The following is a 24,564-nucleotide window of genomic DNA, read 5'->3' as shown; positions in this document are numbered from 1 at the left end:
ATCTGGGCTCTCCGGTGATCTCTGCTTCTGCTTCTTTGCTTCTCTTTCGGCTTCTACTGGCGTCCCCGAGACGCCGCCCTTGAAAGCCCAGTCTCAGCCCAGGGAATCCCATCTCCCTAGGCCCACACCCCGCTCCAGGTGCCGCCCTCAGGCATGCACTCAGGACTGCAAGGATCATCTATCCTGACGGCGAGGGCAGAAAAGCCTGACATTTTTCCTTGCCCTACAGACAGTAACACGGACTGGGGTGTGTGGGCTTTGCATCCCGTCGGTAGAGGTCACGAGCACCGGCCTCGAAAGCTGTGTGTGCACGGGCAGCCGGGCAGCCCTTTCTCCCCCGGCCTTCGGCTGAGGCCCAGCAGCCCAGTGGAGTCCCCTCTCTGTCCTCTGCCTGCTCCTCCAGTCTCCTTCTGCCCCAGTGAATCCCAGCGAACCCCAGCAACTCCTCCCTAGTCCTCCCAACTGCTTGCCTGCCCCTGGGCCTTCTCCGGCCTCCAGCCCGGAGACACACACCCTCCCCCTTCTTGGTCTGGCCAGCCGCTGCCCATCATTCTTCAGGTCTCAGCCTCTGTGCTTGTCCGGGGAAGCCGTTTCTGCTTCCCGGCGAGGTCTCCCGATCACACACATCAGTCTCCCCAGCTGCGCTGTCCCTTTGGTGATCTCTAGACTTAAGTACATATTTGTACTATTGAGAAACTGCCCCCCGCCCCCCACCCCGGCCCGGCCCAGCCCATAAGCTCCCTGAGGGCGGAGTCCACGTCTGTTTTGTTTACTGTGGTTCCAAAGTTCTGGGTGGTAAAGGACAGATGACTGAAGATGTCAGCACTGAATGGTCGGTCTGTCTGCGCTGCTTGTACCCCGTGAGGCACCAGGTCCTCCTCCCCAAGTAGATGTTAAGCCCATGAGGTCAGCTTTCCAAAAACCCTTGTACTTTGGGGGTCCAGCGAGGTGCGCTGCCCACAGGAGGTGCTCACACTGACCCCCAGACCTTCCTCCTAACTGTGCAGCTGCAGTGTTGGGGGGTCTCCACTAGGCCTCCAAACAAAAGAATGAGCAAACCATATAAAACAAAAGAAAAAACTCAGAGGTGCAGAGAGCAGATGGTGGTTACAGAGGGCTGGGGTGAAGAGGGGACAGGCCAGAGTTTGGGTAGTGACCCCAGTGTCATGTAGTCAGATGATGGATGTAAAAGTGAATACCCGAGGCCTCCCTGGTGACCTAGGGGTTAAGTCTCCGCGCTATCACCTCTGCAGCATGAGTTTGATCCCCAGCCAGGGAGCTGACCCACCTAAGGCGCAGCAGACCTCTCCTGTCTCGCCTGCTGCTCCCCTCAGCAGTGGATTTCAGTCAATCCACCTGTTCTGCTCCCCGCTCTGTCTCTCACCGGTGAATCCTCTCACACCTCTGGCCTATACCCTAGCTCTTCTACAGCAAAATTAAAAAAAGAAAAAGTGAACACCCAAAACTTATATAACCAAATTATCTCATTAAAAAAAAATAGAAAAACAAGCCCTCAACCAAACACCATTTTATGATAGGACCAAATACCTTTTAAATACCTGTGCTATTTTAAATGCTTAGTTTTACATATATTCCTTGTCAGGCCTCCTGGTGGTGCAGTGCTTGAGCGCTGGGCTGCGAAGCTGCAGCCAGTTCGATCTGTAGCACCAGTTCGATCCCCGGCCAGCCAGCGAAGTTCCCACATGGCCACGCCCGCTGCTCCCCGCTGTATTTCATCAGTCTGTCTATTCTGTTCCCCGCTCCAGCTCTGGTGAATTCTCTCACCCTCCTGCGCTTCTGACTGTACCCAGTGCTTGCATAAATAATAATAAAATTTTTTTTTAAATTAAAAAAAATTAAAAACATATATTCCTTGTCATCTAGCAATTATTTTTAATGTTATTCAATGCAAGTTTCAATATTAATGAACATGTGATAGCTTAAGAGTCAAATAATGATTTGAGGTCTTTTTTTTTTTTTTAAAGATTTATTTATACAAGCACTGGGTACAGTGAGAAGCACGGGGGGGTGAGAGAATTCACCAGAGTCAGAGTGAGAGCAGAACATGCAGAGTGACCAAATACACTGCTGAGGGGAGCAGCGGGCGGCAGGAGAGGTCTGCGCGCCATGTGGGACCCTCGCCCGGCAGCCGGGGATCGAACCGACCGGGGAGGCCCTGGTTTGAGGTCTTACACAGATGAAATGACATGTCTGTTTCTGATGATGTGCTTCTGGTTCGATGTAGCAGGGTTCGGTTACCTGCGTATCTGCAACCTAGGGACATATATTTCTATCTGCCTGCCTGCCTGTCATTGCCTTTCGTGACAAGCCATAAAACTTAAACCCAGGTCTAACGCTTGCACACATTCCTTCTGTTCGTCCACTGAGCTCCTTAACATCTGTACTCTACTTTGTAGGCATTTCCCAAGGAAGCAAGAGACTCTTCCCTCTACAGCATGAAAAGCATGCTCTTCCTAGACAGCAAGCTCCTGGCGCCAAGGTGGGGGACATCCTGGGCTTGGCGCCACTCTGCAAAGGCCCACTTGATGTGCTATAGAGAAATGGGATTTTTTGAAGCAAAGCGCTGTGTTCCTTTTTCCTAGTGTGAAGCGGTGGGGAGCAAGTGGTAGGTGTGATGACTATAATTTCTTAGCAGTTGGGATAAGTAAATAATGCTTCTGCGCTTCTTCAGTCTGGGCAACTTGAAGAGAAAAAAACTGTCATTATGTGGAAAAATTTTATTTAAAAACATTACTCTAGTGTAATTTCCTATTCAGAATGAAAATGATGTCAGAAAAATTATGCCTCTGACTATAATAGAAAATATGAAGTTATAAATCATCTTGCCTCCCACACTAAAATTCGCCAAAACAGCATTCCAAGGGAACTCAGAGTTAAAATTCTAGTGTGGGTGGTTTCGTGTTCATAGCATATTCTCACTGTTTTTGTAGGCAGGCATTTGAAAGTAATGACAGAAAATGTTAAAAAAAAAAGAATTTTAAATGACACTGTGAAGTTAGTCATTAAACATATTTAGTCACTAAAAATGACCAATGCTACCTTCCAAATTTTATGTAATTTTAATTTTTTAAAAGATTTATTTATGCATACAAGAACTGGGGTACAGGCCAGAGCTGTGGGGGGGTGAGAGGATCCACCAGAGACAGAGTGGGGAACAGAACAGGCAGATCCACTGAAATCCACTGCGGAGGGGAGCAGTGGGCGAGGCAGGAGAGGTCTGCTGTGCCATGTGGGTAGCTCCCTGGCTGGGGATAGAACTCATGCTGTAGTGATTGCGGACAGCTTCATAGGTTGCGTCTTAACCCCTTGCACCACCAGGGAGGCCCTTATGTAATTTTAAATAAAAGAAATGACCTAATTTTATATAAAATCCTCCTTGTGTTGAACCAGAAGGCAGAGATCATGGCTCGAAATTCCATTAGTTTTCTCTGGCCCAAAGGTAAGGGCTCGCACTCCCTGTCTCCCCTTCTGAAGCTCCTGATGGGCCACGCTGACTGGTGAGAGGGCCTGAGTAACACACGCGCTGAGGACACCCCAATACATCTACATGCCGGAATTGACATTTGAATAGCAAACCTGTGCAATTTTCTCGGTTAATTAGCGGCAAAGACAGAACTATATTCTAACCCAGGTCTTCTTATTCTGTGCAAAGGATTTGAGGGCCATCCTCAAATCAGTGGTACTCCCACTCCCAACTTTGGTGCTACAGAAACATCTACAAGGACAGATCATTGCATGTGAAAATAGAAAGTAGAAAGTTATCCATGAGTCAGAAAAAAGTACTCATCTCTCGGCACAGCCTAACATGGTGGCAGGGGAGGTTTTAGTTCAAAGCGTGAGGATCATCAGGGCTTTGAGCAAATCTGTCCACAGCGTGCGGGACCATCAGTCAATGCACAGCGTGCACTGAGCACACTGGGTGGGAAACCACTTCAGAGCAAAGCAGTGAGAATGAGCGCCAGCGTGTTCCAGCGCTCGAGCCCACCAATGGACGGATGGCAGCTGGAGCGGGCAAGACCCTAGGGCTCCACGATGCTCCAGAAGCACCTGCAAGAGCAAATGCACGTCGGTCCAGAGAAGTTCCTCGGCCTCCCCGTTCCTGGGGTCTCCATGCCTGCACATGTTGGACAGGAGCTGGAGAAGCAGCTGAGCACTCTTGCTTTATAGAAACCTAATATACAAGCACATTCTGTGGTGACGAGGTGTGGGAAGTCAGGCTTTCTGAAGAGAGCCCCGGGTCTTAGACGTCTTGCTTTTGTCCCTAAAAGGCCCCTGGGTAAAAATACAAAGAGCAGAAATCTTGATTTTGGAAACCAAACCCAGTGTAGGCAGTTCTTCTGCTTAACCATCCTAAAACCAAGCACTCTTCTTGAAGAGGCTACCCACTGTCCAGGCTAAGAGCCACAACTTGCCACTGAATTTGCGCTTGATTTATACAAGCAGAAAATGAACACTATGGTACGTTTTTGACGCAGCCTCCTGATAATGTTCAAGTCCACAATCCAGTCAGTCAGACTTTCATTATCATCTGCGTTGTGAACGAAGCAATTCTGAGTACTCAAGTTTCCAGTAAGATCTGAGGAAGTTTCAACTGAACACTTCAACAAGGGAATCTAGTTTTATTTATCTTTCATTCAACAGGCACCCAATAAATGCTGGTTTATAGAATAAATACAGCATCGATAGGGTGGTCTCTTACTCTGAGGAAATTGTTCTCCTTTTCTTTTTATAGAACATTTAAGTCAACCTGGTAGAGTTGAAGGCTGAAATCTCCTTTTACTAGCTGCGTGATCACCAAATGGAGCAATTTTCTACTGCAGATGACAGACTTCAACTAGATAACGCCTATGAGTTCTCCACAAAACAGCACTAGAAATACTATCACCTGGATACTCTGTTCTAAAGAGAACTTAAATGGGGTAAGTTTTTTTTTTTTTAAGATTTTATGCAGACAAGAACTGGGGTACAGGCCAGAGGTGTGGGGAGAGGGGTGAGAGGATTCAGTAGAGCCCGAGTGGGGAGCAGAACAGGTGGATTGACTGAAACCCACTGCTGAGACAGGGGAGGTCTGCCGCGCCGTGTGGGTAGCCCCCTGGCCGGGGGCTGGAGACCGCCTGATAGCGCTGAGACGTCACCCCTTGCGCCACCAGGGAGGCCCCTGACCTGGGGTGAGTCTTTGGGGATGGTCCGGTTTGGGGCGCTCGTCCTCGCAATGCCGCCCTTGGACACTCGTCTCCGTCACGTCACCGGGACACCGGGCAGGGCGGGCCTCGCGGATTCCCGGCTCGACCGCGGGGCCGCCGACCCGGCGCGGCGTCCCCGCAGCTGACCCCGGCGGCCGTCGCGGCCCTTCCCGAGGGGCGCTCCTGCCTCGGTTCTGGGCGTCCCCCAAGACCGGGGGGGGCCGCGGCCTCGGCGCCCCCTCTTCCCAGGGGCGCGCGTCGCGCCCTGAGCGCGGAGGAAACAGCCCGCGCGGGGCGTCCCGGGCCCCCGGGCCCCGTCAGCTCTCGCTGCCCTGGGGACGCCCGGCCCCGCCTCGGCCGCCCGGCGGGCGGGTCACCCCGCGGCTCCCTCAGGCCTGCGGGGCCCCTGAGGCGCCCCCGCCGCGTCTGTCGCCCCTGGACGCGCCGGGCCCGGCGGAGCCCCCGCGCCTCGCGATGGGGGGGGCGCGGCGGGCGGGCGGGCGGGCGGGCCGGGCGGGGGCCGGGCGGCCCCCGCAGCCTCGCGCCGGCGCGTCCTCGCCGGGAGCCGGGCTCGCTCCGCGCGCTCCTCCCGCGGCGGGGGCTTCCGGGCGCGGGACTTCCGGCCGCCCAGCCCGCGGGCCCGGGGTCGGAGGCGCCCGGCGGCGGCGCGCGGGGCCGGCCGGGGCTCGCGGGGGCCTCGCCGCGCCCGCCCGCGCCCCTCCGCCGCGCCGAGCCCCGCGCCCGCCGCCCGCGGGCCCCGAGCGGCGGCCGGAAGCCGCGCGGCGCGGCCGGAAGTCCCGCCCCTTCCTCCCGGGGGAAGACGGTGAGCCGGAGGAGCCAGTCGCGGCCCGGGCAGGGCGAGCCCGCCGGCGCGCAGGTGAGTGATCCTCGGGCCGGGCGGGGGGTGCGGGGGCGGGGACCGTCCGGCGTCGGCGCGGGGCCGGGGGGCGGCGGCTTGAGGGCCCGGGCGCGGGCCGCGGGGCGCCGGGAGCCCCGTCCGGGCCCTTCGCTCTTCCTCCTCCCCCCTCCCCCCGCCTCCGCCCCTCCCCGCCCGCCGGGCCCTCCCGACGCCGCCCCGACTCCCGGCCCGCCCGCCGCCCGCCGCCCGCGCGCCCCGCCGCCCGGCCGCTCCCGCCGCCCGCCCGGCCCGGCCCCCCGGCCCGCGCGCCCCCCCCGCCCCCGGCCCCCGCGCCCCCCGCCCCTGCGCCCCCGCGCCCGCCCTGCCGTTGGGGCCGCGGCGCCCGCACGGGGGGCGCGCCCGGGGCCCGGGAGCAGGACGCGGCGCGCCCGCCGCTGGAGCCGGCCCGGCGCTGCCGACCCCCGGGCCGCGCCCGCCCGCCTCGGCGCGCTGGCTCCTGGCCGGGGCGGGCCTCCGGGCGGGGCGGCGTCCCTGCACCCGGGTGCGTCCCGCGCGCGGCGGGCCCCGGGCCGGGGGGCGCCCCGGCTCTCCGGCGGGGCCTGCGGCGGAGGCGCGCCCCGGGCTGCGGACGGAGACGCGAGTTAACGGCGCCCGAGTGGGCTCGGAGCCGGCCCCGAGAGCCTCGGCCCCTCCGGCGCCGCGCCCCGCGCTCCGGCCTGGGGGCGGTGCGGGCCGCGCCGGGGCTGGGGTGCCCGAGGTTTCCCTTCGCGCCGCCTGAGCCGCTGCGGGCACCGCCTGCGGGGACTGCCCGGGGCGGTTGGGGGTGTGCGGAAAAGCCGGAGACGAGGCAGAGCTGCCGCTCCCTGGCCCGAAGCGGGGCGGAGTGGCGCCCCTGGAGCCAGCATCTTCCTGCGGCGCCCCGCTCTGCTGTGGGCGCTGGAGACGGTCTCCCCTGGGCTGCCCACTCCAGTGTCTGCTCCGAGACGGATGCATCAGTAAATGCCGCGCCTCTGTTAAGTGCCAAAATGAAGATAGGGGAGCCCCGGGGAGATCTGCCTGCCCGGGAGATCTTGCAGGATGCAGTGGGGAGCCGGGGCCCCAGGATTCGTGGGTGTTCATTGATGGATGGGCTGTTCCTCCCAACGTTTATTCCAGTTAGGCTTGTTTTATTAGAGGAGGACTCTTAACTGTTGCAAGAAAGTCTCTTAATTTTAATCTTTCCTCTTCCTTTTCCTTTTTCTAAAAAAAAAAAAAAAGATTTATTCATGCATACAAGAACCGGGGTACAGGCCAGAGGCGCCGGAGGTGAGCGGATTCACCAGAGACAGCGGGGAACAGAACAGGCAGACTGAGGAAACACACTGCTGAGGGGAGCAGCGGGCGTGGCAGGAGAGGTCTGCGGGGGCCATGTGGGATTCTCCCTGGCAGGCCGGGATCGAACCGGGGCAGCAGAGGCTGTGGACAGCTTCACACTGCGGCGCTCAACCTCCCCTGCCACCAGGGAGGCCCCTCCCTTTTCCACAAATATCACTGGTTGTGAGAAGCGCACTTTGTAACTCCACTAATAGAATAAATTAAGGTCTGTAACTCTTGATTTACAGTGGCCATGACATCTGCAGCCATAGTTGACGTTGGGTTTTTTAGATATGCATCTGGACCTCACAGAGTTTTCTTTCTTTCCTCCCCAACGCCGACTACTTGTGGAATTTAATTCACGCAAGGAGCATCTATCGCACGCCTGCTTTGTGCCTGCTGTTGTGTTAGGGTGAAATGGAGAACAGGGTGGTGGGGATGTGGGCATGTACCTAGGCATGACAGCACAGTCTAATGTTAGTGCAGGAGTCCATGGGGACATGGTGCCAAGGTGGCAGTTGTGAGTCTTGCTTGGCAGCCGTAGAAATTGCCTCGGACTGACTGATGCAGTAAAGCAGTTTATTTCCTTCAGAACTGATGGGAAGGTTGGAGACCTGGGCTTGAGAAATAGGAAGCATGAGACGCTGGTGGTTGAGGCTGCAGCCAGGCTCGTACCACATAACAACAGTCTGGTTAGGATTCTGCTGCTGGTGATGTCGTCACTGGAGAAACTGCTGCCTTTGTTGCTGGACTGCTGCCACTCCTGCCACTGGGTAAACTAACTTTCTCTGCAGCTTAGCCGCATTTCTCTATCATCTGGAGGTCTGGATGGGAACATGGCGTGGCCCAGCTGCTCTAGTTGGCTGCCCCAGTGGGGACACCGAAGAGCTGTTTTTTTGGCTCATCTCTCTGGAAGCCACACAGCAAAGGATTCCTATAAAATAAGGTGGCTTGAGGTGCAGGTAGCCCTGAAAGTAAAAATACTCGCATAACCACTTACCCCAAACTTGGAGAGATTAGGGGAGACTTCAAGAGGGATGATGCCCAGAGAATGAATAGGACTTAAGGCTGGGCAGAGAGACAGGTGCTCTGGGGAATCATGTTTCAGGTAGAGGATCTCCAAGAGCTAAGGGGTAGGAGGGAACATTTCAGAAATTCAGGTGCTCAGTGTAGCCAGTCAAGAATGAGGAGGTGTGAAAGGTGAAGAGGACCTGTTGGATAAATGGAGCTTGGTGGCGTGAGGCTGTGTTGAAGTGGTGTCAGAGGGGGCAGGAAGCTTCTTTCAGAGGCCGTGGTCGTGGTTCCAGACATCAGGGCGTCTACACCAGAATTGCAGAAGGAAGGTAGAGGGAGGTAAGTGGGTTGTACGTGTTCAGTTACCTCCGTGGCTTGGGCACCGAAGGGGTGAGTGAAGAGGTGAGTTGGAGGTTGCCATTGTTGGGTTGGAGGATGAGCAGGTGTTGTGGTAGATGGTTTCAGGTCGGGCCCCTGTCTGTGGTGATATTCTAGATGATTGTGTAGCTGACTCCTGAGAGTGCAGGAGACTCATCAGCCTCTCATCGCAGCCTCCGCCCCTACACAGGCAGTGGTGTGCGCGTGTGTGTTTACCAGCCCCCTTTGGACTCTGGCAAGAACTTGGCTTTCGTATTTATGATCACAAGTCTGGTGTGGTGTCTTGCACATAGAAGATACTCAACAAATTTATGTGGAATTCAATTCACAGGTTTACGCATAGGGAGTGAAAGTGAGTACAAGCAATTTGGAGGGGAAAGAAAACACAGTTGTAGGGCGTATGAAATTGTGTGAATATGTGTGCATGTGTGTCGTGTGCAGGCCCCTGTGTCTGTGCTTGTCGGCGCGTGCAGCGGTGTCTTCACTTCTGGGTAGCACTGGGGAGGGGCCTTAACTCCGCGGCCTTTTCTGCTCGTGGTGGAAAGAGACTTATTGCCAGTTTCCTCCCGTGGCTGGAGCCCCACCTGTGGCTGCTCTGGCGGCAGGTGCTCGCCGTGGTAGGGAGCTCCTGACTCGAGTGCCGAGCGAGGCCAAGCACCTGGAATGTAACCCCACGTAGGGCTGCGACCGGCAGCTGTGATGCCAGTGTCGGAATGGAAGGGCATTGCCATCTTCCTTAGTGCAAGGAAGTCCGGGCTTCCAGAGTTAGCCCTGGAAGGGGAACATTTAGGGAGGGAAGATGGAGATAGGTGAAATAGTCCCCAGTTGTCGTTTTAGTTTCATTTTTCTCTTTGAGTATTATTGCTTTTATGGTTAGTTTCCGAACGTGGTGTTGTCTCTTCAGTGTCTGTGAGTGCTCCTGAGAAGAGTGTTTCCGGTGTACCGAGGACTGAGTGCCAAGGGACAACAAAAGAAAACAGAATTAATGGAAAGAATAATAGTAATTCTTTTTTTGATTACAACAGAAACACTGGGCCAGGTGCTGAGCACAGTCGCAAATGCCTCCTTGAGATCTGCGCTACAGGTTTATCCTTTCTGCGCAAGGCAGACTTCGGATGGTCCCTCGCGAGGTCACCCGCGCTCGCGTCCTCAGAGCTGGGCCGAGCTCTTAGCAGAGCTTAGCGCTCATTCCCCGGGCACGCAGACCTCTCGGCGTTTCTCCCACGTGCATGCGGGGTGTGAGTTACTGGGCTCCATTTAAGGATGAGCCGAACTCCGTCTCTCCGTGTTGGGAGCCCCTCAGCGTGTCCATCATGGTGAGGTAGGAGGCGGGGGCCAGGGAAGCCCCCCAGCCCCCAGGGATGCCTGCCCTGACCCCCGAGCGGTGTCCAGGTAGCACGGAAGCAGGAGACACACACAGTAAGGTGTGGCCTTACGTAGGGACTGGAGGAGCCGGTGATCGGCTCACGCGTTCGTTCATTTCTTAGTGTTTATTCCAAGGTGGTTCTCACTGGCGCCGGGGCGCTCAGGCTGTCGGGGGGCGGGAGGATGTCATGTGGGAGAGGGGAAAGGAATCCCCTCTCCCCAGCCTGAGTGTTTGTCTGATACTGAAAAACAAATGTGTCCACGAGCGTGTGCACACACGCACACAGACACACACACACACACACACACACACACACTCCAAATATAATTGTACCTCACACTCCCAGGTCTGCTTTCCAGGGACTATTACAATGGACAATTTCTATGTCTCCTTCTAGATTTTTTTTTTTTTTTTTATGTGAACAAAACACATGGCAATGTTATTGTCTTCTCTCCAAGAATCAGCTCTGATGGCAAAGCCCGGACGAGTCAGGCCCAGTGGGCACCACCACAAAGGGGCCTTTTCAGCATCGCGCACTAGAAGAGAAGGAACGTGGGCTGGGGTCCCCGGGAGCTTGCTCCCCGAGGAGCGATACCGCCTGTGTGTGAGGCAGCGAATGCATCGCGGGCCCTGAAACGCCCCGGTGCTGCAGCTAGAGTGACAGTGCCCCCGCTCCTGGCTCCCTGGGAGCTGTGGTGGGCTTCAGGCCTAGCGCTCCTCCGCCAGGCCACGTTCCTGCGCGTGGCTCCTGCCGTTACGGCTGCCAGCTCCTTTTCTCCTTTTCGGTTCTCCTTGCGTGGGTTTGTAGCCTCCTGGAAGCTGCGGCAGGTTCGCTGTGACGGGACAGGAGGCAGCGTGGGGTGTGGGAAACGTCTGCCTTTTGGACTCAGGCCCAGCGCCTGGGCTGCGCAGCTACACGTGAGAGTCGCCAGGATGGGGGCGCGGAAGGTGGTCACCGCGGGGGAGAGGCTGCCCTTGCCAAGGCCAGCTCCGCAGCTGTCTACCCGCGGGACCTGGAGTTGCCAGGGAGGAGCTGGGCCTGGGCTTCTCCACCAGGGCCTTGGCGGCTTTTCTCCTCCCTAGCTCTTGGTTTGCTTCGCAGTGGGGGGCACCTTTCTCCCCAGCCACCCCAGCAGCTTCCTCTGTGTGCGTGCTGGCGTGTGCTGGCCACTGGACCCACCGGGGCTGCAGGCCTGCTCTCGTTCAGGTCCCGCGGGGCAGCGTGTGCTGTGTTGTGCGGGGCTGGCCCAGCACTGGAGCTTGCCTGCCTGGCAGCGCCAGGTGCCTTCTCAGTGGGATCCTGTCAGGGGGGCCAAGCCGTCTTCTCCCCAGAGGAAGGCCCGGTGCAGGGATGGAACCCACATCAGCGAGTGTCGCTCTGCCCAAGGAACAGGGCCTGCCGAGGGAACTATTCCCTCCGTGGGCTGAGCGGCCAGGTACTTGGCACCTGCGGTTACCTGAGGCCTTGTGACTCCAGGGAGCCCCCGCCCACCTGGTCTGGCTGATGGCCACCTTCTGTTGTGTCCTGCATGGTGGGGAGAGAGCGGGAGGACTCTGGTCTCCTTCATTTGTAAGGACACCCAGCCTGTTGCGAGGCCCCACCCTCGTGCCCTCACCCAGAGTGGTGCCCCTTCCAACGCCCCGTGGGAATAGTAGGAAACACAGCTCAGTCTCAGTAGGTGGGTTCTTGGAATGTTGTTATTTTGTGAACTCCTTCCAAAATAGGCTTGGCATAGAACTTGGGATGCTAGCTGTTTATTAGAGTTTAGATGACTTTCGCTAAATCCAAGTAAATGCAGTTTCATTTAAAATAACATGAAATTAGGTGTATTAAATAAAAGCTTGAGACCAGTTGATTACAGGCCGACATTTTAATTGTTTCATTTTGATGAAATATGTAGAGAAATACTGCAGTGCTCCTTTCACTGTTAGGCCTTGCAGGGATGAATGCCCTCATGGAGTTTCCAGCGTTCAGGAGTAAGGATGTGCCAGTGATCTATTCGGGTTCCTTCGTTGTCTGATAAGGAGGCTGGGCCCAGCAGACATTGTGACTAATCCGTCCTTGAGACTAGCAGCAGAGGAGGGATTAGAATCAGGCTGTGCGCGTCACAGGTGAGGCTTCTGCTGTTCCCTCAGGGGGTCCCCAACTTCAGGTGCGTCCGGGTCACCTGGGGGACTCGTGAGAACACAGATGCAGGGTGACTCCAAGGCCCTGATGAGTCCACATCGGAGAGCCCGGCCCCCCGTGACGTCACCGTGGCTGCCTCCAGTGGACGCGAGTCCCTGTGTGCCGTGTGACCGAGCAGCGCTGCGACCGCTTGGTGACGGGTGATGACTAGGACTAGACGTACAGTATTTATGGAGTTACCTGGGCATTTCTGAGGATGAGTTTGGAGGGGACGCCCTTGTGAAGGCTGTGAGAGACTCAGTCTTCTCAGCAGCACCCCTGGTTGGCTGCTGGAGGGTGTGCCAGCGACACCTTAGACCCGTTCTGTGAAGTTGTGCTTTCTGGTGTTACTTTGTGTGCTAAAACGGTTACTTAGATATTAAACTCTCACTAGGCCCCTAGTAGAGGGTATGAATTTAGTAAGAGAAAAAATAAGATAGATCATTGCCCAGAGATTCTTCAGGGCTCTAGGAAAACACACTCTGCTCCCTGGGTAACCCCAATTGCAGGCCTTTATTGAACAGTTAGAATTTATTTATTTCAGTTTAACCCACTGGGATTTTTAAGCGTGATTGTTGGAGGCGGTACGTACTTTTTAAAAATATGTCACAAAAATTTTATTTTAGCACTCATGAGTGATTCCCCCACACCTTTTAACATTCCAACCGAAATGATTAAAAAAAAAACCTTCACTTTGAAATAACTTCAAAAAATTGCAGGAACAGCGCAGAGAGATCTAGAAACTGTTCACTCAGCGTTCCCTGTGAGCACCCTGTGCCGACGGTGCATTCTCGGGGCCGGGCGGCTGATGGCTCATCCAGAGTGTATGTGAGTTTCTCTGCCCGTGTTCTTTCCTGGGCTGAGGCCAGTGCGGCCCAGTAGCCCACACAGCATTCAGATTTCTTTATCTCTTCCGACCTTGCCGATTCTGAAGAGTCCCGGCCCGAGGTTTGCAGAAGGGCCTTGAGCTGCACGGGGCCGTTGTTCTTTCACGACGGAAGCGGCAGTGGAGCGGCTCTGCCTGGGAGGGGAGGCTGTGCCCTGACGCAGGCGTGTCCTACGCTGGTGGGTGTTACCTGTGACCTGTTGCCTGAGCCGGGCCTGTCGTTCCGTGCTCGCACGTGAGCACTTGCCCCTTCGTCCTGGCCCTGTAACCTTGCTGATCTGGTGGTGAAGTTTAAAGGAAGTAAACATACGCTGCTAGACTCCGTGGCGCCTCCCCCCGGCCATGAGCTGTTCCTTATCTTGGGAGACTTCAGGTTGATGTCAGTGCCACAGCACAGGCAGGGGCAGGTGTGGCTGTTGGAAGAATTTGTGCCTGATGTCAGTCAGCATTAGCCTTGAGCTGGCAGCAGCGGGGGCTGTTGGTCCCAGTTCTGCTGTGCTTTTGCCAGCTGGCTCAGCCTGTGCCTGGTGTACGGCTTTCCTGGACTGCTCCATTTCTTACAACTCTCCCTGTAGCATTTTTGCAGCGGTTGCATGTATTTCATCATGAGTTCATCACAAGGCGGCTGCTCCACGTGTGCCGCGGCGTGCCACGACGTGCCCTCTCACGCGCCCACCGGGCGGGCTGTGTGTGCTCTTGGAGACGGTGCTCACGGAAGTGCCGGCTGTGTGTTGTGCACACACGTGCATTTCCTCGAACCCCAGAATTCACGGGCCTGTAGTGCCTCAGCCGGTGTACGTTGGAAAATAGACATCTGGCCTGTCGCCCCCAAAGCGCACACGCTCCGTGGGGCAGGGAACAGAGTCTGCCTCCTGGCGGCTTGTTGGGTACCGGGGCACACGAGGCGCTCACCACATAGGAATACACGACGCGCGCTTTGTGACCTGCGTGTAAGTTGCCCACTGTCTTGACCATCTCCCCGCTCTGTCATCTGCACCAGTTCAGTGTGAGGCGCCCCCCAGCTCTTGGCCTTTAGCCCAGCCCAGTCTTCATCTGGGCAGAGCTGGCTTCCTCCTTTTTTTTTCTCCCAGTCTAGAGTGTTTCAAGGTAAATATCCTTCACTTATTTTGTCCAGTTTGTTGCTTAAGGAATTTGCTACAAAGAGTCCTTGCTAGCTCAAAGAAGAGACACACTGTTGCAAAATTAGCCTCTGGGAAGACTGTGTAGGTTCATCCCAGCCACTAATGTGGAGGCCACCCATTTCCCCACTTTCCCAGAGCTCACCCCCTTGTGTTTTAGAAAAAGACTAACTTGAAATTTGGGGAGTATTTTTAAGAATTCTTGGAATGTGGTGGGTGGGGGTCATTCTGACTAGTTTGCTAATAACCTAGATTTTCATATTGAAAATTTCCAGTTTTTTGCATGCCTCTGTGAGAGAGCAAAGTAAACCTCTCTAAATAAAGTGGTAGCAACCCTTAGTATTTCGGGGGGCACTTACTGTGTGCTTCTTACAGTTATAGTTGGCTCTCTATAGGAGCCTCCTTGTGACTGGCGTCCATTTCTCATGGACACCAGCCACGGAGAGCTGCCGCTGGCGCGCCAAGGCCGAGACGGAAGGCGGAACCGGTAGGCTGGGGAAGGCAGTGTGAGAAGTGGCTGTGAGATTCTGAGAGGGGGAAGCGGTTCTTCAACAGACCACAGAAGGCACACGGAGTAAAGGAAAAGGGTGGTAGGCCGCACAACATCAGCAGCGACTACTCGTGTTGACGGAGAGAACCCTCCGGTGCGCGGGGCCTCCGCCGGGACACACTTGCTGCAGCAAGACGCCGGTGGGCCGACCCGCGTCGAGGTGTGAGCGGGGTTACCACAGTTGGGGAAAAGCAAGCAGACAAGGCACGAGTTTGAATAGATATTTCCAGCACATATTACTGATTGAAAGATCGGCATCTAAATGGCAAACAGTGACAGTTCAGCTGGACAGTAGAGAAGTGGGGAATGACCCGGATGTGCACCTCACCGACGTGCACCCCCGAAGGCACAGGTGCTCGGCTTTGTTAGCTGTAAGGGATGCATGTTAGGACCGACGTGGCCTATAGTTTCAGACACTGAGGTTGGCAATGCCTGTGTAAGAGCCTGATGGGGCCTGTTGTTTGGGGCGTGGGGCCAGCAACTGTAGCGCCTGCGCGCAGCGGTAGGAATGGCAGGGCCACAGTGCCTGTGGGCGCTCTGGAGACACACAGGATGCATACCCGTTGACCCAGCGAGCAGTGCTTCTAAGTTATGTTTCCAGCACTGCATGAGAATGCTAGAAATGCCACTTTTGGGCCGCGTCCCTAGACCTCTGTGGGTGGGCTGGCCAGTTTTCTGTCTGCACAAGCTGTCTGGGTGATTTGACCAGTGCTGAGATGGCAGTGCCCAGGGGAAACCTGGAGACCTTTACAAGGACGCTGTCTGTGAAGGCAAAAGTGGACATCTCTGTCCCAAGAAGGGACACATTGCAGCATGTTGCTCCAGTGTGGTGAGACCAAGTGGATTTTTACTACTTGCTTTGCCCAGAATAAATGTCAGGAAGGCTTCTCGCAGAAGAATGAATGCCTATATTTTTGCTTTTTTTTTTTTTTCACATTTAGAAACACCAGAACGAAATTACATATTGTTAGAAATAAAGAGAAGGTAGAGAGATCATGAAAACAGGCACGTGACAAACACAGCTCAAGTTTGTGGGTAGCTCTGTAAGAAATGGGACAGTGATCAGTGACATGAAGTAGGACTTCAGAGACAAGGGTTGGCCTTTCTTAATCTGAGCTGTGCTTGGGTAATGTTCCTGTGCTTGCGCCTGTCACCTGTTAAATTTATATTTTGTATCTGCTGAACAGTTAAAAGACATGCTTTTTTCTTTTTGCGAAGTCTGTCTACACAGGCTATTCAGTTTATATGAGAAAGGTATGAGGGTGTCATGGCAGTGAAGATGTGTTTTTTGTGGTTTTGACATGAAAGTACTTCCAGGGGCACAGAGATCAAAAGGAAGGTGGGTTTTGATGTTGGTGATTGTTAATACTTGTGAAATGCTTACTCTGTGCCAGGCACTGTTCTGAGCCCATTAGCTGAGTTTCTATTCTATTAACTGAGGCTTGAACACACAAAGTACCCATGGGGCAGGTATTCCTGTTTCCGCAGTTTCACAGAAGAGGACCCGTCTCCTGGGCGCAGGTGAAGGGGCAGAGGTCGACTCGCAGCGCTGTCAGGAAAGGTCAGAGGAAGCAGTCCATTGTGGACAAAATGACCTCAGGTTTGAGGGCACTGGAGTAATCAGAGTGGAAGTCAAGTAGGAATTGGGGTGTGGAGGAGGACTGGTGAGAGAGAAGGGTGCACTTACTCCCATATTGGAAGCTAATTTATCTTACTGGTTTGTTTCTAAACCAGTTTATATATTTTCATCATTCTAACAGATGCTAAGTCCCAAGGCAGAAAAGAGTTCTTAGTTCCAAGGATTGCATCTCCCAGTTCATTGCAAAGTGGTAGTACCAGCCATGGGGCTTGGGAAATCACACTTAGGGATTTGCTTAGGGAATTGGTTGTTTTAAAAAGGGCACTTTCCGGCCTCCCCGCTTGCACAGTGGTTGAGCGCTGGGCTGCGGAGCTGCCCGCAGCCTCTGCAGCGCCGGTTCGATCCCCGGCCGCTGGGCGGGGGTCTCACATGGCGCGCAGACCTCTCCTGCCGCCCGCTGCTCCCCTCAGCAGTGTGCTTCGGTCCTTCTGCCTGCTCTGCTCCCCGCTCTGGCTCTAGTGAATTCTCTCACCCTCCCGCGCTTCTGACTATACCCAATGCTTATATAAATAAATAAATAAATCTTAAAAAAAAATAAATAAAAAGGGCACTTTCAGGAAGTCTATCTTTATCTTTCTGGCCTGGATAATATTTTTGAGTGTCATTTATCCCAGATCTGGGGACTTTGTCATACATAAACATTGCTCACACTATAAACATTCTTTTAAGCCATCTTTGTATGGCAATGATTCCTTGACATTTAGTGCAGGAAAAATAAAAAGATGGCTCTTGGTGCCTAAGTCAGTAGGAGCCCCTGGAAGCACTGCTGCTTGGGTTTGCTGTTCAGGTTGCCCGAAGTGTCTAAGGCAGGACAACTGTCAGGCACCTTGCACTTGTGATTATGTAACGTGTGCTTTCCAGCAGAGGCAGCCCTCGCCAAGAAGTTGACCGCCGGGTGAGTCCTTCCACAGCAGGGATGTCTGCGTCTCCGGCTCCAGGGCGACTGCTGGGGGCACCCGGTTAGAACAAAGGCTTCCCAGCAGACCTCAGGGCTTCCGCTCTTCAGTTCAGCTGCATTTTGCTGGTGCTGACCGTTTTCTGCACGTGCAGTGTTGTTTGACATGCTCGATGTTCATTCTGCGATTTTCCCTTCTGTGCTGTGCTTTCCCTCCCATTTAAAAATCAAATGGTTTATAGTAAAAACAAGCCCAGGTAATAAGAAGCCTAACGGGGGGAAGACCTTGTTCAGCACAGTTGGGGTGATTCAGGTGCAGCCATCCAGGGGGCCCACAGCCCGCACGCTCGCCGCTTAGAAAGGCTGATGCAGACTCCGTGTTTCAGACCTCGAACTGGCAATGCCCCGCTTCCCAGGCGTGTCCAGTTCGTTTGTGGTTCCTTCTGATTGGGAATGACGGAGCAGAGTTTGATGTATAATTATTGGGTCAGTTATTACGGGCTGAAGAAGCACAGTCAAGGGCTGTCTATAATTGTAAAACCATATGAATTTAAGCTGGGCTGCTAATGTACTTTTTTTTTTTTTTTTAATATTTATTTATTTATACAAGCACTGGGTACAGTCAGAAGCGCGGGAGGGTGAGAGAATCCACCAGAGCCAGAGCGGGGAGCAGAGCAGGCAGAAGGACCGAAGGACACTGCTGAGGGGAGCAGCGGGCGGCAGGAGAGGTCTGCGCGCCATGTGGGACCCCTGCCCAGCGGCCGGGGATCGAACCGGCGCTGCAGAGGCTGCGGGCAGCTTTGCAGCCCAGCGCTCAACTGCTGTGCCACTGGGGAGACCCTGCTAATGTACTTTTAAAAACAGTTCAGAAAATTTACATCATTCAAAGAGAGGCAGTGGAAATTACAGTCTTTCAGACAATGAGATGAAATGGTTTTCATCAAGAATCCTCAGGGTCCACAATCTGGTTTTCCATATGAGTGGTGTTTCACACCCTAGGATTCAAGTTGGTAGGTTGAGGCCGTGTTTGCTAAAAGTGACATTCAGAAAAATTTTGTCTGGCAAATGAAGATGGCGCAAGTGGGTTTGGAACCCCCGCGTGATGGCCTGCTTCGCACAGTGCGTTATGCTCCTTCCATTTCCCCTTGCCTGCTCCCCCTCACCCCTCCTGCACCTCAGCTTTATGTCGGGTCCAAATGCCAGAAGTACATTTTGGTTTTTTCAAGTTAGGATGGACTTTAGCCCACTGGGTCCCAAATCTGGCTCATTAGCTCACCCAAGGAGTTCTTTAAAATGGCAGATTTTTGTCTCCACTCCAGACTTTCTTAAACAGAATTTCTCCAGGGGCAGGGCCAGGGGATTGATGTTTTGATGGTTAGCTCCATTTGCAAATGATTGGCATTGCCTGCAATGCTCATGTTTTACAAATGTGGAAGTGAAAACTAGGTATATGTTCTTCCAGGGAGAGGAGCGTTTCTCAAAAAAGACTTCCGTAGGTCTGACCAAGCCCCAACACTCCGCGTCGATGGCAGCGCTCTCAGCAGTGTGACGCCGTGAAGGCCGGCGTGTGGCAGCGACGGCCTGCCGTCTGTCCATTGTGATGGTTGTGCTCTGGGGCTTTGTTGGCATCTTGGGGCCCTGGTTCATGCTGAAGCATCCCAGTTGCCAACTGGGGAGTTATCAATGCGTTGATAACTTATGTTTGCTGCTTTCTCTTGGCTGGTTGCAGTGCTGGTCCCACTGAGTCCTCTCTTTGGAGCACAGCTGGAAAATGAAGACATCTGATACCTCAAGCATCCTTGGCCTTGAGGAAGACCTGTCCTTTGTTGCTCCGTCAGTTAGGGCACGAACAGATTCCTCTGGATGCAAAAGCACCTCCAACCAGACCAGCTTCTTTGGCTTGTCTCTTTAGGCCATCAGCTGCTTTAACAGTCACGCAACATTGCAGTATTTACTCTGAAATGCAGTATTTTTTCTTGTCACCTTTTATACAGTTTGATGAATTATGTGCCGACTTCACCTAAACTGTGCTGGCTCCATAAAATCTTCATGCTCTCTTCTGAGACAGAGGTGCTGTACTCTGAGAATGCCTTTCTCTCTCCTGGGAACCTGTGGATTTGAAGGCGGCTCCCACCTGCTCACAACACGGGTATCAGTAGCACGTTTAAAAACTTACAAGTCAGCAAGACTCCAGTCGTCCCGTCGGTAGGAGAGCTTGTTGGAGGGAGCTCTCTCCCAGCAGGGTTACGCCAAGGGGCACTTTCAAGATGAATTTATTTCTGCTGTCTTTTGGAATAAATTATTTTTCTGCTTTCTGTGGAAAGAGCAGGGAGGGTGGAAGCAATGGTGATGGGGCCATAGGCACGTCTCCATGTTTCCTCACCTTGTCCCTTGTCACATGGCGCCTGTGCGCGAGAGTTCTGCTGTGCCGTCTGGCACCCTTTGGCTTAGGACGGGAGGAAGGCTTCTCCTCGTGGATAGCTAATTGAGACCATCGACATTTCATTACATTCCGCACACATTCACCAGCTTTGCTGGGTCAGTGGGGAAAATCTGGCAGCCCTCTGGTGGACAGCGCGTTGCCCGCGTGGCGTCCGTGAGGACTCTGGAGGCTGCTCTGGGAGCCACCGGAGTCAGGAATTGGCAGAAATGGTCCAACAAGTAGCCCCCCAAACCCTCTCTTTGAAAGGAAGTTTGAGGCTTTTTAGTGCAACACACAGCTGCAGTGCGCCCTTGTTCGAGGTCAGGCTTTCAGGTTCCCGGGTGTAATCATGGGGACTGCTGGCCGCCGTGAGGAGTCAGAATGCTGTCCCAGCTAAGAAAACTTTTCATCTTTTTGGGGGAGCTTTACATATTTTCTTTTGCCCCTCTGTACGGTTACCGGCGGTACTGCGGAGGACTTCGTAAGCCATACATACGAAACCAGGCCACTCTCTTTAATTTTTTAAAACTCCATTTTTTTTAACATTTATTTATTTATGCACACAAGAGCTGGGGTATAGGCCAGAGATGCAGGGGGTGAGAGGATTCACCAGAGAAAAAGCGGAGAACAGAACAGGCAGGCTAAGCGAAACACACTGCTGAGGGGAGCAGCGGGCGAGACAAGAGAGGTCGGCTTCACCATGTGGGTTTCTCTCTGGCTGGCCGGGCATCGAACTTGTGCTGCAGAGGCTGCGGATTGCTTCTCATGTGGTGCCTAACCCCCTACGCCACCAGGGAGGCCCTTAAAACTCCATTTGGAAGTGATTTCATTATATTGAAAAATGTGAAAATAAAGAGGACCTTTATAGAAAATAAAATCAAACCTTTATATCTGTGTGTTGTCATCTCGCTGGGTTTGGTTTGTCTCCTCTCTTGCTCATGCACACACACACGCACACGCAGACACATGCACACACATTTTCCGAACCGTTGGAACCATCTGAGAGTAAATCGTGTACTCTGTGACTCTTCCCCACTGTTACTGAGTGTGTGCTCACTGAGGGCCGGGCCGGCTCGTGCGTGCCCACAGTCAGGCAGTTTTGTAAACCTACACTGGCACCTGTCCTCATCACGGTTCTCCAGAGAAACCGCACCAGTAGGATCGGTGTGAACATTTGGAAGTGACTCGTTACGGGAATTGGCAGCTACTGGCGGCCGGAAGGGACCGCGCTGCACTAGGGCGGGGCCTCTGCACAGAGTGTGGGGCTCCATACCCTCAGCTCCCTCAGGCTCTTCCCACACGTGCCCCGCCCCAACTTACAGGACCCCACTTTTTCCCTGCCAGTGGAGCTGCTGCACAGTTCAGCCAGCAGCAGTGGGAGGGTTTGGTTTTCAGCGGTGTCAGGCCCAGGGCTGGAGAGGAGGGTCTTAGCCTGCCCAGAAGCTCTGGGGCAAGAGCTGGCGCTCTAGTCCCTGAGCTGTGCCTCCACTCACAGCAGTAATCAGCTGTGTTCGCCCCGCCAGCCAGCGTCATCTCAGCGCTTCATTCCTGGAAATGTTCGGAAGTACATACAGCACTTAGCGCCTTGCTTCTTACACGCGGTCGGTTGGGAGTGTCCGGTGTAGAGAGTTCGCATCTCCATAGACAGTTTTTGCCTTGGACTGTCAGGGCTCTCTTTACTGGGGAAAAAGCTCTTTAAATCTAGTTTGATGAGAGAGTCTATTCCAGAGACCTCGGAACCACTCAGAAAACTCAGCATTAACCTTCTGGGCCTCTAGAGCCACCCTCAGCCCTAGCAGCTGTGTTGGCCGGGCTCCCTGGAGAGAGAACCAAGAGAAATCCGTGTAGGTGGAAGGTGTTCCAGGAGTCGCCCGGTGGTCACGGAGGCCGAGGAGGCGCCCATCGCCCCGCCGCTGGAGAGAGAGGCAGGACGGCGGGTGGCGATCTCTGCGGTCTGGCTCCGCGACCAGGAGCCGCGCGCTGCGTCCCATGGAGCCTGTGCGAGCTCAGCACGGTGCCCAGCGCGGACTCGCCTTCTCCCCCTTGTCTGCCCAGGCCCTCAGCAGATTGGGTGCTGCCCGCCCCCTGGAGCAGTGGGCAAGGCTTTCTTGAGGCCACTGACTCACGTGCCAGCCCTTTCCAGAACACACCCCGAAATATTTTTCCAGCTCGCGGGGCACCCGGCAGCTGTACGAACTGACATGTAGAATCAGCCACTGCGGTGCCTTAGCTCCGTTGACCGAGTGTCCGTGGCATCCCGCTGCCGCCAGAGCACGCGTCGGTGGTCAGGTCTCTGGCCTCCCTCGGGCTGCAGCGCTTCCATGGCGGTCCTTTGTCTCTTGACATGACGCCGTGAAGAGGTCAGTCGTCCCAGTTCCTGTTCTCCCGTAACCGAACAGCCTCGTGTTGTCTTTGCTTCTTCCTCTTGATGAGCCGCGGGCGTGGCCGTCTCGGCGGCGCTTAGCATCGGGGTGCTGTCCTGCCGGGTTCACGTCTGCGGGTGCATCTTGACGCCCGCCTTTCATCAAGGATGTTAGTTTTTACCCCCCAACCTGGGCGAGATGTTGCCGAGTTACCTTTTTCCCTTGAAACTAATAGGCAGTTTGTGGGAGATGCTGTAACACCCCCCAGTCTTTGCACATCCCAGTTACCCCTGCATTTCGTCATCGGCAAGTCTCGTCTGATAGTCCTCGCCAGCACGACTTCCTGCCTCTCGTGCCCCTGCACGCGCACCGTTCGGCCTTCACCATCCGGCTACAGGCAGAACCGCTGCTGTGCTGTCTGTCAGTCTGTCTCTAGTCGTCTGCGTGGGCACAGTCACTTCTGGTTGTAATGGACTAGTGGTGCTTAGTTACCGTAGTGCTCAAACTGTCCAGATTTGACCAGTAGGAGTCCGCCCACGTGGATGCCGGTGTCTTTGTCACATCATTTTAAAAAAGCATTTCCCTTTTTCTGATGCAAGGTTATTCCTGGCTCCTCTGAGCCTGCCTTGCCCCCGCCCAGGAGTCGGCCATTTCTCTCGGACCCCAGGCTCCGTTGGCGGGGCCGGCATGGGGGCAAGGTCGGGCGCTAGGTCAGGTCCTTGCTACTGCTCCCCTCCTTCCGTTCTCGAGTTCCTGGGAGGGCTGAGTCACAGGGTGTGGTTTCTTGGTATCCCTGGGAGTTTGACCAATTGTAGGCCCCGAGCATCTCTTACTGTTCTAAGTCACCCCGTAACTTTCTTTTATTTGCGTTGTTTGATTTTTGGGTTAGTCCAGCATGTGTCTGCTAATCTTAAGCGGCCTGTTCGGCCACCATTTCGTTACCTGCAGTTCTAAACCTAAGTAAGGTCAGAACAGCCCCGTCAGTTAGGTACAGGAGCCCAACCCTGCAAGGTGCCTTTCAAATCAATCAAGAGCACAAAGCTGGATCACCCCGGGAAGGCTGTGCATCCCGAGGTATGACCCGGGACTGATGACAGATGCATATACTTACTCCTGACTTGCACACTGGAGGTATGACTGGGAACACCCGAGGACTGATGTATGACAAGGGACTCCAGAAGCTGATCAGTGGACAACCTCCTTGAGAAGATTGAAACCATGGCTGGGGAACAAGGGCTTGATCTCCATTACAATACCGAGTCATCAGCAGATGAGAAGTGCCTGGGGGCAGACTCACAACCCCTGATTTTCTGGTTACCTTCTTCCCCTTACTTTTTTCTCCTTCCCCTCACAACTGCTGCTGGATGATTCTTCTATCAATAAAAAGGCCGGGATCTTGCTCTTCAGCAGCATCCTGCACCGCGCAGCCTGCTGCACACCTCCTGTTTCTTTATCAGTGTGGTGTTAACGACACAACAGTCCAAGAACCACAGTCATGCACATACGTCTGTTTCGCCTTTCCTTGAGAGTAGTAGTTATGATTTTTCACACTTCAGCCACGTGTAGATTTTTTTTTTTGTTTCCCCTTCAGCCTCCCATACCCTCCCCCAGTAAATACTTTGTGAAGTATAGAAAAATGCCAGGAAGGAGAAAGAAATTACCTAAAATTTCATCACCTAGAGGGGTAAAATGATTAGCATTATTATGTAAGTGGACTAGCTTAGAACTATATGCATAAAAAAATTCAGTATTGAAGTTTTTCTCTTTTCTAAGTATGCTTTCTTACCACTCAGATCTTTTATACCCAATCATTTATATTCGAAATGTCATGAGACTTGGGAGTTTAATGTCATGTTAACTTACTGACATTGGAATTACAGTGTTTTCTGGATTCTTCCAAAATTAGTAGCTTTAGTCTTTTCCCTGCAGTTCTTTGATCAGCCATCATATCCTTTCCCTCGTGGACCTGAACGAGCTGTCTGAGCAGGGACATCACGCGATGTGTCTTGAGCTGTTTTTTAAGTTCTCTTTCCCCCAGGGCTACCTTTTGGAAATACCCTTTTGTTTCAATTTTTTTTTCTGCTTGAATGAAACAAATCCATCACGAAGAATGCTTTTTTCCAACTGGCGAGTGTTTAACAGTTGCCTAATCTCAGTGAGGGAGTTTTCTCATTGAATTTTAGGAATCTTAGTCCTCCCTTTTCATTTTCCAAAAGAGGAAACTGAGGCACAGAGAAGCTAAGCTGGGCTGTGTCTCGCGGCTGACTGTGGGCGCAGCACGGGCTCCTGACCTGAGCCTTGCATTCCTTTCACTCTTGTGCGAATGTTC

General features: G+C 54.0%; 1 protein-coding gene across 1 annotated transcript in view; it reads left to right on the top strand.

Annotated features, from left to right (window-relative positions):
• The first annotated feature begins 6,026 nt into the window (after positions 1-6,026).
• Positions 6,027-24,564, top strand: part of ZNF407 (zinc finger protein 407) — a 329,265-nt gene continuing 310,727 nt past the window's right edge. The window contains exon 1 of the mRNA XM_037509666.2: positions 6,027-6,081. The gene's annotated coding sequence lies outside the window, so the exon portion shown is untranslated. The remainder of the gene's footprint in view (positions 6,082-24,564) is intronic.

The sequence above is a fragment of the Talpa occidentalis genome, unplaced genomic scaffold (genome assembly GCF_014898055.3).
Source record: "Talpa occidentalis isolate TD23 unplaced genomic scaffold, MPIMG_talOcc4v2.1 talOcc4.13, whole genome shotgun sequence".
Classification (NCBI taxonomy): Eukaryota; Metazoa; Chordata; class Mammalia; order Eulipotyphla; family Talpidae; genus Talpa; species Talpa occidentalis.
The sequence above is the reverse complement of the archived record's forward strand: the minus strand, read 5'-3'. Positions and strand labels throughout refer to the sequence as shown.